Here is a 14,017-nt window from a genome sequence, read left to right as displayed (position 1 = left end):
AATAGTTCTATTTTAATTTGAGTAGGCAAGGAAAACAATGAAACCTTTGTGATGAAGTAGCATGTATCAAAGTGATTTACATAGTCATATTATAGTATGTGGTAAATACTTATCAAACAAATGCATTAGCTCTTGAATTTAAATTTATAGAATCATAGAATCTTACAGCACGGAAGGAGGCCACTCGGCCTGTTGTGCCTGTGCTGGCTCTTTGAAATAGCTGTCCAATTTAGGCCCACACCCCAGCTTTTTCCCCATAACCCTGCAAATTAGTCCTCTTCAAATACATGTCCAATTGCCTTTTGGAAGTTTATATAGAATCTGCTTCCCCCACCCTTTCAGGTAGTGCGTCCCAGACCTTAACAACACTCTGTGCGAAAACATTTCTCCTCATTTCCCCTCTAGTTCTTTTGCCAATTATTTTATTTCTATGACCTCTGGTTACCGACCCACTTGCCAGACGAAACAGTTTCTCCCTACTTGCTCTCTCAAAACCTCTCATAAGTTTGAATACCTCTATTAGGTCTCCCCTTAACCTTCTCTGTTCTAAGGAGAACAATCCTAATTTCTCCAATCTCTTCAGAGAACTGAAGTCCCTCATCCCTGGTATCATCCTGGTAAATCTCCTCTGTACCCTCTCCAATGCCTTGACATCCTTCCTAAAATGTGGTGCCCAGAACTGTACACAGTACTCCAGCTGAGGTCCAACCAGTGATTTGTAAAGGTTTCGCATGACTTCCTTGTTTTTGTATTCAGTGCCCCTCTTTACAAAGCCAAGTATCCCTTATGATTTCTTAACCACCTTATCAACTTGCCCTGCTCCCTTCAAAGATTTGTGAATATGCACCTCTGGTTCCTCTGCACTTGCACCCATCTAACAGGGCCTACAGACAGAGGCTCAGCTTCCTTGACCTCTCTGAAGACCAGTGCTCCTGGAAGCTAAGATTGTCACGTCAGGTGGTCACAGATATCTGCAGCCTCCTAGAAGAAGACCTGCTACCTGCTGGACCTGGTGGCCGCTCATTACCAGTGGCTGTGAAAGTCACCACCGCCCTCAATGTTTTTGTCTCTGATTTCTTCCAGGGAACTACCAGAGACATATCGAGGGTCTCTCAGTCGGCTGCCCATAAATGCATAAGGCAGGTGACGGATGGGTTGTTTGCTGGGGCTGGGAGTTATGTAAACTTCCCCTGTGATGACAATAACCAGAATGAGCGGGCACTCAGATTCACGTCTCAGGCTGGCTTCCCACAGGTGCAGGGTGCCATCGATTGCACACGCATGGCAATCCGAGCACCACCTGATCAATCAGGAGCATTCGTCAACCGCAAGGAATTTCATTCCATCAACGTTCAGCTGGTGTACAAACACATGAAAAGGTTCATGTAGGTCTGCGCCAAATTCCCTGGGAGCTGCCATGATGCTTTCATACCGTGGCAGTCCAACATCCCTGACCAATTCAAACCTGGGACCAACCTTAAAGGGTGGTTGCTAGGTGACAAAGGATACCCCTTTCAAACTTGGCTGATGACACATGTGAGGAACCCCACCAATGAACCCCAAGATAGCCATATGACAACCAGATGTGTCATTGAGCAAGCAATCGGCATGCTCAAGATGCGCTTCAGGTGCCTGGACAGGTCTGGAAGCACCCTTCACCAGCGAAGGTCTCTAGGATAATCGTGGTGTGCTGTATTCTGCACAACATAATGCAACAGCGAGGACTAGAGGTGGAGGAGAAACAAGGTGCTCATCACTCATCTTCTGATGAGGATGCCGATGGAGAGGTGGAGGAGAAGGAGGAAGATGAAGATGGGGTACCCAACACCAGATCAGCCGCTCACATTGCTGCCCGGGATGTCAGAGATTCCCTAATAGCTTGAAGGTTCAGTTCGTCACTCAGACTGGACGAAAGTAACTATCACATCCTCTTCCCCCTCCCTTCTCCCACCCCCACTGACACAAAGCAGTCCTGTAATCAACCATACACCCACTGCACAATCCCCAATTGGTCCCCATCAATTCATATCTTCACATTCATCACCAAACAACTGAAAAGGCAAGTCGCTACTGGGCAGGCAACAATGGTCAACACGGGAAGTGGTGCAAAGTAAGAAATTTTATGTGAGGCAATAACAAAAGGAAACTTCTTAACATAACATTTTCACAAACACTCATGTGTATACCCTTGATGAACAACAATGTTTTTCTCTTCCTTTGCCTACCGTTCCTACTTGGTGCAACCCCTGTGGCTTCAGCAGAGGAAGAGGCATGCTGCTCTGATCCCTGCATTCTGAGATGCTTGCGGCCGATGACCTCTGGGTGTTGGAGCCCGTGAGGGCCATGCCAAAGACTGCTCCCCCTGCACCTATGCAGGGGCAGACTCAGCCATCGGGAGAGGAGGCAGCATTGCGGGTACTGATTGTGGGGGGGGGGGCAACAGGTGAGACATTGGAACCCTTTGAGTGGAGTTCCCGCTTCCATGTCCCCTTTCGCCATCGTCCCTCTCCTGGGCCAGTGCCAGCATATCACTCCTACCTCTCTACTGGAGAGCAGCTTGATGTAGATCAGGAACACCTTGTAAGGCCACAAATAAGCTTTCTGTCATCCTGCTTAAGGCAGCAGACATGCTGGCATCCAAAGTCTGCACGGCCTTGGTCATGGCCTGCATGGGCTGATTAGATTGCCACGATTGAAGTTCCATGGAGGTGGCCACTCTATCCATGGCAGACATTCTTGCAATCTCCTGCGATATCATCCACAAGTGTTTGAGCTGGACTCATCCATCCTCTCTGCTATTGTGGAGAGTGTGTGGGGCACATCCGCTATTACCTTACAAATTTGCTGCTGTCCCTCTATGAGTCTCCTTTTCATTGATGGCTCCCAGGGTTCAGCATCTGGGTCCAGCTGAGCAGAACTTGGAGAGGATTGTACTCTCCGACGCAGATACTCCACAGCTGTCCTTGCCACCATTCTCTGCTCGTGCTCACTTGTGAACTGTGATTCGCCAGGTGAAAACCCAAGTAACTGTCTAATAGGACCCACCGAAGTGCACCTATCTGCACTGGTATCTGGTAGTATATCCTGTGACGGTGCACCATCAGAAGGAATCAGGTCCTCTGAGGAATCGTCCTCAGGAAAGTGGACAGACTGCTGCTGTACGCGTGTAGGCCCTGGAAGAGAGAAGAAATGAATAGGAATTAGTACTGGCAATGTAAAAATGTTGCCACTCAGCATAATTACACTTATCATATGTCACTCATTGCTCAAATCAAGTCAACATGACTATGTCTTGTATGAGATGTAGGTCAGAGATATTTAATTCTGTCTCTGATGGTCAGGGATGCAGAAATGTCACTGATCTCCTTTGCCTCTTCCTCTGCATCTGTCAGCTGCAATATTTGTGGCAGGCCATCTCCAGTGCTCGCCCTCTCGCTTGTGTTTTGTGCTCTCTTCTCCTGCAAGGGGGAAACGACAGACCTATGAGTGTCTGTAAGGCATGTGTTCATCCAATGGATGCAGTGCATTCGGTGAGGGTGACTATCAGGCAGATGCACCACATTGCATAAGGATTGGGGTGAGTGGCAGTGGTGGATGGATAAATGGTGACATAAGGAAGTACATAGAGAGTGAACCATGGGTGCTTTTGAAACTTAAGTGGGTATGAGGAGTGATGTGATGGAGTACACTTGACAAGACAGGGTGACAGGGGACGGGTGCACTACAGGATGTAGGTGAATCTGCAACTGTGCTCGCCTTTCCTGACCTGGTTAGGTCGTTAAAGTGCTTCCTGCACTGGATCCAGGAACGGGCCACAATACTCCTGCTGCTGACCTCCTCAGCCGCCTCCAGCCTTGGTGAGAGCAGCAGGTTTTTTCCTCCCGTTGCTGGAGAAGATTATCTCCTTACTGCTCCTCACTGCACCCAGCAGTACATTGAATGATATGTCGTTAAATTGAGGCGCAGCCTTTGACCATCCACAATCCATGTTTAAACTTCTCTGTCTCTTTGCACAAACTCCTAACTCCTCCAAATTGCATCTTTGAATTGGCCCTTTAAATAGTCGAGTTGAGATCGCGCCATGCGGGTTGACATCATGCCCACCGTCGCCCATTGGAAATGTGAAACCCAGAAGTAAAATTCTAATTAGGTAGCCATGTTGAAATTGGACATTCCAACTCGCTGAAACTTCTTCCAGGTTTCGTGCCCGCTATCGCCCCCCCCCCCACCCACCACTCAGAACCCGCCTCTGTGTTATTATAGGGCCCATTGCCTTCATTTGAACTTTAGCATGCTGACGATACCGTTATCGTATGTCCCGCCAAAATATTGGTGGGCTTTACATCCATGAGAACTGTTACTTAGATGGGTGGAAAAATCTTTAAATGGTCACACTCAGTGGTTAGCTGCATTTGTGTACGGATTGTTCGGGTGACTCCATCCAGGTTCCCTAGAGATACAATGTGATGCAAGTAAGATGTGTCACTTGACACTGTACCTGGTGTGTTAGACCTAGGTTGTGACCACGAGAAAGGGAGTAACCTTCACACATCTGATGACAATCCATTAAGTTTACTGAATTCATAGAAAATTGTTTGACCCATTTGAAATCCTTCTCACTATTGTTCTGATCATCTTTAGCTCACAGAAGTCTGCTTTGACAATTTGATTGTGAGAACCTTTTCTTCACATGTTCCCAGTTTATCATTCTTTGGCACTTCACAAGACTCTTCCAGTTATACTTCCTTAAACAGTGGTTCCCTGGGCACTCTTCCATGACCCACAAGTGGAGGTAGAGCTGGTTGTTACAAACATGTCATTACTAATCCTGATGATTGATGCCTCTCTAGTGGTTTGTGCTGCATGTTTGCAATACAAATGAGGCCAAGACCTTTCAGCATTATCCATACTCAAATGGCTTACATTCAATCTATAATCTGTGAGCTTGATGGCTAGCCTAACGGTTCTCTCAGAACTTGTTGCGTAGGGATGTTTTATCCCTGTACAGGCATAAACCAGATCCCAATCCTTTTCCTATGACATCTTGTACATTAGCTATGATGTTACAATCATTGGATGATTCACAGTTCAACAACTAGTGAATAATGGATTCCTTAAGGCAGGACGCTGTTGTTCAATAAGAGCATGCTTTGTAACCTCTTGTCACCACTGCCTTTTCCAAAAATGAATTATGTACAGATGAGCCTATTGGGAACCTTTGTCAAATAGAAGTCAATACCACTTGCGCTCTCAAACCTAGGCCCACCTACTGAAGGGACAATTTTAACCCTACCTGCGTGACAGGATCGGGACGGGCTGGTGGTTAAAATCACTGCAGAGCACTTACTGCTCCATTCCCACTGTGTTCCCACCAGTTGCCATTTTAACCACGCAGTTTTTTTAGTCAGCCACGGCATCAGTCTCAAGCAGACAGGGACCTCGTGAATACATGCAAATTAGGGTCCTGTGACGTAATTCGAACCCCAACGCCATTTTAATGTGAAATCACGGGGGTCCTGCCCAGCATCCTACCCGCCAGCAAAATCCAGCGGGCTTGGTCTCTCTAAGCCGTTGAAGTTGTATTTAAAGGAGCATTGGCCTGCAGGATCACAGTATCTGCATCCTTCCAACTTCCAGATTGCTCATTTCCCACTTAATTACCCTCAGTAAGCTTTATCTGCTTATCATGGGTGCTATTATTGTCAGTTCCATTTGGATGGAGCAACAGTTCATAGAACAGAATCAGAGAATCTGACAGCACAGAAGGAGGCCATTCACCCTGTCGTGCCTGTACTGGCCCTTTGAAAGGTCCCACACCCCAGCTTTTTTCCCATAACCCTGCAAATTAGTCCGATTCAAGTACATGTCCAATCGCCTTTTGAAAGCTTATATGGAATCTGCTTCCACCACCCTTTCAGGTAGTGGTTCCTGACCTTAACAACCCTCTGTGTGAAAACATTTCGCCTCATTTCCCCTCTAGTTCTTTTGCCAATTATTTTAAATCTATGATCTCTGGTTACCAACCCACTTGCCAGTGGAAACAGTTTCTCCCTAATTGCTCGATCAAAACCCCTCATAATTTTGAATACCTCTATTAGGTCTCCCTTTAACCTTCTCTGCTCTAGGGAGAACAATCCCAGCTTCTCTAATCTCTCATAACTGAAGTCCCTCATCCCTGGTATCATCCTGGTAAACCTCCTCTGCACCCTGTCCAAGGCCTTGACATCCTTCCTAAATGTGATGCCCAGAATTGTACACAATACTCCAGCTGAGGCCTAACAGTGATTTGTAAAGGTTTATCATGACTTCCTTGTTTTTGTATTCAATGCCCCTATTTACAAAGCCAAGTATCCCAGACGCTTTCTTAACCACCTTATCAACTTGCCCTGCCACTTACAAAGATTTGTGAATAGTTACCCACTAGTCCCTCTCTTCTTGCCTCCCCCCCGCTCAAAATAGTACCAGTTTGAGAAAGAGCAACACCCAGCAAACAGGGTGTAGAAAATAGGAGCAGGAGTAGGCCATTCAGCCCTTTGAGCCTGCTCCGCCATAAAATATAATCATGGCTGATTCTTTATTTCAATACCATATTCTCGCTCTCTCCCCATACCCCTTGATGCCCTTTGTGTCTAGAAATCTACCTAGCTCCTTCTTAAATATATTCAGTGACTTGGCCTCCACAGCCTCCTGTGGTAGAGAATTCCACAGGTTCACCACCCTCTGAGTGAAGAAATTTCTCCTCATCTCAGTCCTAAATGTCCTACCCCGTATCCTGAGACTGTGACCCCTCGTTCTGGACCCCCCAGCCAGGGGAAACATCCTCCCTGGATCCAGTCTTCCGAGCCCTGTCAGAATTCTATACGTTTCAGTGAGATCCCCTCTCATTCTTCTAAACTCGAGTGAATACAGGCCGAGTCGACCCAATCTCTCCTCATACGACAGTCCTGCCGTCCCAGGAATAAGTCTGGTGAACCTTCGTTGCACTCCCTCTGTGGCAAGTATATCCTTTCTTAGGTAAGGAGACCAAAACTGCACACAATACTCCAGGTGTGGTCTCACCAAAGCCCTGTATAACTGCAGTAAGACATCCTTGCTCCTGTACTCAAATCCTCTTGCAATGAAGGCCAACATATCATTTGCCTTCCTCAATGCTTGCTGCACCTGCATGTTTGCTTTCAGTGACTGATGTACAATGACACCCAGGTCCCTTTTTACATCAACATTTCCCAATCTATCACCATTTAAATAATCTGCCTTTCTGTTTTTCCTTCTGAAGTGGATAACTTCACATTTATCCACATTATACTGCATCTGCCATGTATTTGCCCACTCACTCAACTTGTCTAAATCGCCTTGAAGCCTCTTTGCATCCTCCTCACAACTCACAATCCCACCTAGTTTTGTGTCTCCAGCAAACTTGGAAATATTACATTTGGTACCCTCATCCAAATCATTGATATATATTGTGAATAGCTGGGGCCCAAGCACTGATCCCTGCGGGTACCCCATTAGTCACCGCCTGCCACCCCAAAAAGACCCATTTATTCCTACTCTCTGTTTCCTGTCTGTTAACCAATTTTCAATCCGTGCCAGTATATTACCCCCAATCCCATGTACAGACCAAGAGGCACTTTCTTGGTTCAATCTGAAGAGCATCAGGGGGCTCTGCTTCTCCAGGCAAGCTGTTGCAGACCTCTGCAGCCTCTTGTAACAGGGCCTGTTGCCTGCTGGACCAGGGAGCCATACTTTGCTAATTGTCGTCAAAGTCACCACAGCCCTTAACTTCATTGCCACTGACTCCTTGAAGTCTGCTGCAGGGGGCATCTCCCTCAACTCCCAGTCTGCAGTGCACAGCTGCATTAAGCAGGTTACCGATGCCCTGTTCGCTAGGGCTGACCAGCAATGATCTCAACAGTCAACACGAGAGAGCCAGGGATTTGCAGCAATGGCTGGCTTACCTCATGCCCAAGGCATCATTAACTGCACACATGTTGCCATCAGCGCACCAGAACAATAGTCTGCAGCATTCGTCAATATGAAGGGCCGCCACTCCATTAATGTCCAGCTAGTCAGGTCTCAAAACCCACTGAGAAAAAGGTTATACATGGTAGCATTAAATAGGAATTTGCATATTGCAAGACATTGAGTTTGAAAATTCTGAGTAAAATGGCACTTGGGACAAAGGGTCCTAGAAGCCTCTAGATTAAAAAAACTCGGGTGGAGACCCAGATCGCTGAGAGGTGATCTAACCATTCTGAGGAACAGAGAAACCTGGGGGTTCACATAAACAAATCTTTGAAGGTGGCAGAACAAGTTGATAAGGCTGTTAAAAAAGCACACGGGATCCTTGGCTTTGTAAATAGAGGCGTAGAGGATAAAAGCAAGGAAGTTATGGTAAACCTTACAAATTCAGCCGTTACACCTCAGCTTGAGTATTGTGTCCAATTCTGCGTACCACAATTTAGGAAGGATATCAAGGCCTTGGTGAGGGTGCAGAGGAGATTTACCAGAATGGTACCAGGGATGAGGGACTTCAGTACTATGGAGAGGCTGGAGAAGCTGGGATTGTTCTTAGAGCAGAGAAGGATATGGGGAGATTTAATAGAGGTGTTCAAAATTATGAGGTGTTTTGATAGAAGGAGAAACTGTTTCCATTGGCAGGAGGGTCGGTAACCGGAGGACACAGATTTAAGAAAATTGGCAAAAAATCCAGGGGGGGGATGAAGAGAAATTCTTTTCTGCAGCGAGTTGTTATGATTTGGAATGCACTGCGTGAAAAGGGCTATGGGCAGAGAGCAAGGGAGTGGGACTAATTAGATAGCTGTTTTAAAGATCCAGCACAGACATGATGGGCCGAAAGGCCTCCTTCTGTGCTGTATGATTCTATGATCTTGCAAATGAATCACTTTCTATGAAAAAGAATTCGCCTTGGAAATTGGGAAGTGTGGATAGTTTGGGAAGTCAACATATTAAGACCATGGCAAAACAAATCATAAATGTCAAAAGTTGGACTTTAGAGTTATTTTATTCTGACAAAGTTATTTATATCAGACCATGAGACAACAGCTTGTTCTAATGCTTTTAGACTATTGTAATAGTCTGGGGGCTATTGCACTGTTTTGATATCAATATCAGATTTCAGAATTATGTCAATCTGTAATTTTGCGAATTTGAAAACATTTGGAATGTACGTGAAAAGATAATTGTTATTACATTTTTAATGCATTCAGATGAATTACATTCATTTTAATTATCCACTTCAAAGCAATTAGGTTCCTACACACACACAAATCATTCATTAAATTACGCTACAACTGTATAGATTCCAGAATCAATTTCATATACTGTTCGTTCCAAGATGACTATTTACAGATGTCGACATAATAAATAACCCAGTTAAGCCTGCTCACCAATGGAGAGACCGGTTAGAACAGGCTTGCATGTTCTTTCTTTTAAATTTAACAAATCTATAGAACATTGTACATCCAGTGCTTTCAGAAAGACAAGGGTTCTCTTAGAGAAAATGATTAATTGGTCACAATACAATAGTAATTGCATTCATCACACTGAGGCTAGCACTATGCCTAATGGAACAGAAAGAAATGAAAGCTCGACATTGATATTTTCTGTGAAGAAAATCAAACTTACACTCGTGGCTTTTTTATAACCTTAAAAGGTGCCAACTTTCAGCATTAAAAGTCCAGTTATACTTTTAAATCATTTTGGGGTATATTTTGCTCTTTTCCCAAATAAAGAATCAATTGTCTTTATTTCATGGAAAATTACAAACTGAAATTAAGATGGTGGATAAGCACCATTTTGCTAGCAAAGTTCCTGTGCAACTTGATAGTCTCCCCTTTCCCCTTCCTTTCCCCTCTTCTGTCTCCTGCCTAACCCCCCGCCGACCTCACCGCACCCCCCACCACCCCACCACCCTCGCCTTGGTCCAATTATGCTCCAAACCTCAAAACAACTTCACACACACATAACAAATTACCTTGAAGTGCAGTGATTCTCATGCAGGCATACAGAGCAGCCATTATGTGCACAGCAAGATCACACATACAACAATTAGATAAATTAAGCAGTTAATTTGTTTTTTTGCTGGACAGGCAGAAAAGGGTCTAGGTTTGACACCTCCTCCGAAGGACAGGATCTGTAAAAATACAACAGTCCTGCTTTTAACCTAACGCATCCTGTTGAAGTACTTGAACTACTTGATTGACTCGACATTTTGGCAGGGGTGCAATTTTGAAGTATCCTCAGTGTGTTTCCCGTGCTGTGGGAAACACTCCCTGTTGCAACAGACGTGTTTCAGTCAGCAGCCAGTGAGAGATTCACATGCTTATTTGACAGGTGGGGAGAAAACGTCATTTATTGCAGCAGGGCACTCTGTCACTTCAGACAAAGTTTTGGCTGCACGACCTTTGTGTTTTCACTCAAAATTCTTACTTTCCACCCAAAACTATGCTGTTCAAACATATTTAACTACTTTGCAGACCCCCTCAAACTCACACCGTCAGGATGGTGGGGGGGCAAAATGGCTGCATTCACCACTACATCCGAGGACGAGCAACATCACCAGCCTCGCAAAGCACGGCGTCCACCTCTGGCACGTGGAGCTCCACAACACAGTGCTGCGCCACAGGCACCTGCACAAGAGCATGGAGGGCAACAGCAGAGAGAGCGACGTCGCAGAAGGCACCACCCTCGCAACAGGGTCTAGAGACCACGGCTCAGCTTCCTGGACCTCTCTGAGGAGCAGTGCATATGGAGGCTCAGAGTCAGTCGCAGGCATCTGCAGCCTCCTTCATGCCGAGCTGCTCTCGGCTGGGCCGAACAGCATCTCCTTAACTATTGCTGTCAAAGTCACCACTGTCCTCAACTTCTTCGCTTCTGGATCATTCCAGGGTGCCACCGGGGACATCGCCGGGGTCTCTCAGTCGTCTGCACACAAGTGCATAAGGCAGGTCACCGACGGCTTGTTTCGCAGGGCCTAGCAGTACATCAGCTTAGCCATGGATGACCTCAGCCAGACAAGAGGGCAAGTGGGATTCCACTCTGTAGCTGGCTTCCATGGATGCAGGGTGTAATCGATTGCACCCGTATAGCAATACGAGCACCTCCACACGAGCCAGGACTGTTCATCAACAGGAAGGGCTATCATTCCATCAACACTCAGCTTGTTTGTGACCACCGCAAGAGATTCCTTCACGTGTGCGCCAGATACCCTGGCAGCTGCCACGATTCCTTCATCCTCCGGGAATCCAACATCCTGCCCCTCTTCCACGCACCAAACACCCGTAAGGGATGGCTCCTCAGGGACAAGGGATACCCCCTGCACACGTGGCTCATGACACCTCTGAGGAACCCCACCATCGAGCGACAGCGGCGATACAACGACAGCCACATCACTACCCAGGTCTACAATTGAGCATGCTATAGGGCTGCTCAAGATACGCTTCAGGTGCCTTGATCGTTCTGGGGGAGCGCTTCAATACGCACCAGACAGAGTGGGACACATTATAATAGTGTGTTGTGCCCTGCATGGCATGGCACAACAGAGAGGGGTGCCGCTTAAGGAGGCCCAATCCACATCTGCCACCCACATTGAGGAGGAGGAGGCGGAGGAGGAGGAGGAGGAGGAGGAGGAACCCATGGGCAGATCAACGGCTCACCTGGCTGCTCGTGAGGCCAGGGAGTCACTGGTATGTGAATGGTTCTCCTCAACATCAGACAGTGTGAAGAGCCCAGTCCTCAAACCACCTGGATAGAGCAGTGCCCGCACCAGCACAGCCCCCCCACCACTGCCCCCGCACAAAACAGTCCTGCAACTACCCCCGTAGAGTTTTTTTTTTATTTGTTCATGAGATGTGGGCGTCGCTGGCGAGGCCGGCATTTATGTCCATCTCTAATTGCCCTTAAGAAGATGGTGGTGAGCCGCCGCCTTGAACCGCTGCAGTCTGAGTGGTGAAGGTTCTCCCACAGTGCTGTTAGGTAGGGAGTTCCAGGATTTTGACCCAGCGATGATGAAGGAACGGTGATATATTTCCAAGTCGGATCGAGTGACCCAATGGGTGGCATCAAATGTCGGCGTTCATGGTGAACCTCATGAAATGGCAGCGCTCCCTCAGTGCTGACCCTTCTGACAGGGCCTTATCACAGAAGACAGTCAAGAATGGCCAAGATGTGGCAGTAGTGGTGACAATAATAATATTTAATGAGAGATTAACAAAAGCAAATATAAATTTTAAAAAATAACCAACCGTCAAACACCCTTGTACATCCCCTTTGTGTTTACAAAACCTTCGCCTTTCGCTTCTGACTACTTCTACGTGGTGCCTCCTCTGTGGCTTCAGCAGAGGTAGTGGCAGGTTGCTCTTGTCCATGCCCTGACCAATTAGATGCTTTGGGCCTACGCCCTCTGGGTTTTGGGGTCCGTGAGGGCCCCTCCAAAGACTGCTCCACCTGCACCTGTGCAGGGGCAGACTCGGCCACCTGGAGAGGAGGCAGCATTGCGGATACTAGTTGAGAGGGGGGCAACGGGTGAGATGTGGGAGCACGTTGAGTGATGTCCCCACTTCCATGTCCCCTTTCGCCATCACCTCTCCGCTGGGCCAGGCCCACACCACTCCTACCCTGAGTCCGAACGGCCATTGTCAGGGCCTGAATGGACTCAACTGTGAGCCGTGCTTGAAGCTTCATGGAGCCTATCTTCCCTCCATCGCAGACATTCCCACACTTACTCGTGACAGTATGTCAGAGATGCCCTCAGTCCCTGTGACACTATGTCAGAGATGCCCTCACATCCCTGTGACATTATCTCAGAGATTCCTTCCCCTACCTGTGGACTCCTCCATTCTCTGCGCTATTATGGAGAGTGCGTGTGGCACCTGTTCCAGCACCTCGCAAATGTGCTGCTGCCCCTCGATTATTCTCCTTTTAAAGGATGGCCCCCAAGGTTCAGCATCTGTGTCCAGCTGAGCAGAGCCTGGAGAGGAGTGCTCCCTGCCACCAGTGTCTGCTTGTGCTCACGTGTGTGGTAACTCACCATGTGCGGCCCCAATTAACTGTGGACTAGGACCCACCGAGGTGTGTGTATCTGCGCTGGTGGATGGATGGCTCAGATGTGATGGTGCACCCTCAGAGGCTGGCAGGCCCTCTGAGGAATCGCCCTCTGCTTTCACAGTGGCAGCTGAAGGGCCTGTAAGAGAACAGAAGGCAATATTAAGCATGATCACAGATGTGTCATGTTGCGATGAGCATACTGAGGTACCGAAGATGGCGGGGCATGTGAACATCAATTTTTTTTTATTCGTTCATGGGATGTGGACATCATTGGCGAGGCCAGGATTTATTTCCCATCCCTAATTGCCCTTGAGAAGGTGGTGGTGAGCCGCCTTCTTGAACCGCTGCAGTCCATATGGTGAAGGTTCTCCCACAGTGCTGTTAGGAAGGGAGTTCCAGGATTTTGACCCAGCGACGATGAAGGAACGGCGATATATTTCCAAGTCGGGATGGTGTGTGACTTGGAGGGGAACGTACAGGGTGGTGTTGTTCTCATGTGCCTGCTGCTCTTGTCCTTCTAGGTGGTAGAGGTCACGGGTTTGGGAGGTGCTGTCAAAGAAGCCTTGGCGAGTTGCTGCAATTCATCCTGTGGATGGTACACACTGCAGCCACAGTGCGCCGGTGGTGAAGGGAATGAATGTTTAGGGTGGTGGATGGGGTGCCAATCAAGCGGGCTGCTTTGTCCTGGATGGTGTCGAGCTTCTTGATTGTTGTTGGAGCTGCACTCATCCAGGCAAGTGGAAAGTATTCCATCACACTCCTGACTTGTGCCTTGGAGATGGTGAAAAGGCTTTGGGGAGTCAGGAGGTGAGTCACTCGCCGCAGAATACCCAGCCTCTGACCTGCTCTTGTAGTCATAGTATTTATATGGCTGGTCCAGTTAAGTTTCTGGTCAATGGTGACGCCCAGGATGTTGATGGTGGGAGATTCGGGGTTGGTAATGCCATTG

The 14,017-nt window shown here is 47.5% G+C and overlaps 1 protein-coding gene across 1 annotated transcript in view; it reads left to right on the top strand.

Annotated features, from left to right (window-relative positions):
• LOC137323411 (sperm-associated antigen 16 protein) overlaps positions 1 to 14,017 on the top strand; it is a 982,420-nt gene that overhangs the window by 673,743 nt on the left and 294,660 nt on the right. The gene's annotated exons all lie outside the window — the stretch shown is intronic.

The sequence above is a fragment of the Heptranchias perlo genome, chromosome 7, assembly GCF_035084215.1.
Source record: "Heptranchias perlo isolate sHepPer1 chromosome 7, sHepPer1.hap1, whole genome shotgun sequence".
Classification (NCBI taxonomy): Eukaryota; Metazoa; Chordata; class Chondrichthyes; order Hexanchiformes; family Hexanchidae; genus Heptranchias; species Heptranchias perlo.
The sequence above is the reverse complement of the archived record's forward strand: the minus strand, read 5'-3'. Positions and strand labels throughout refer to the sequence as shown.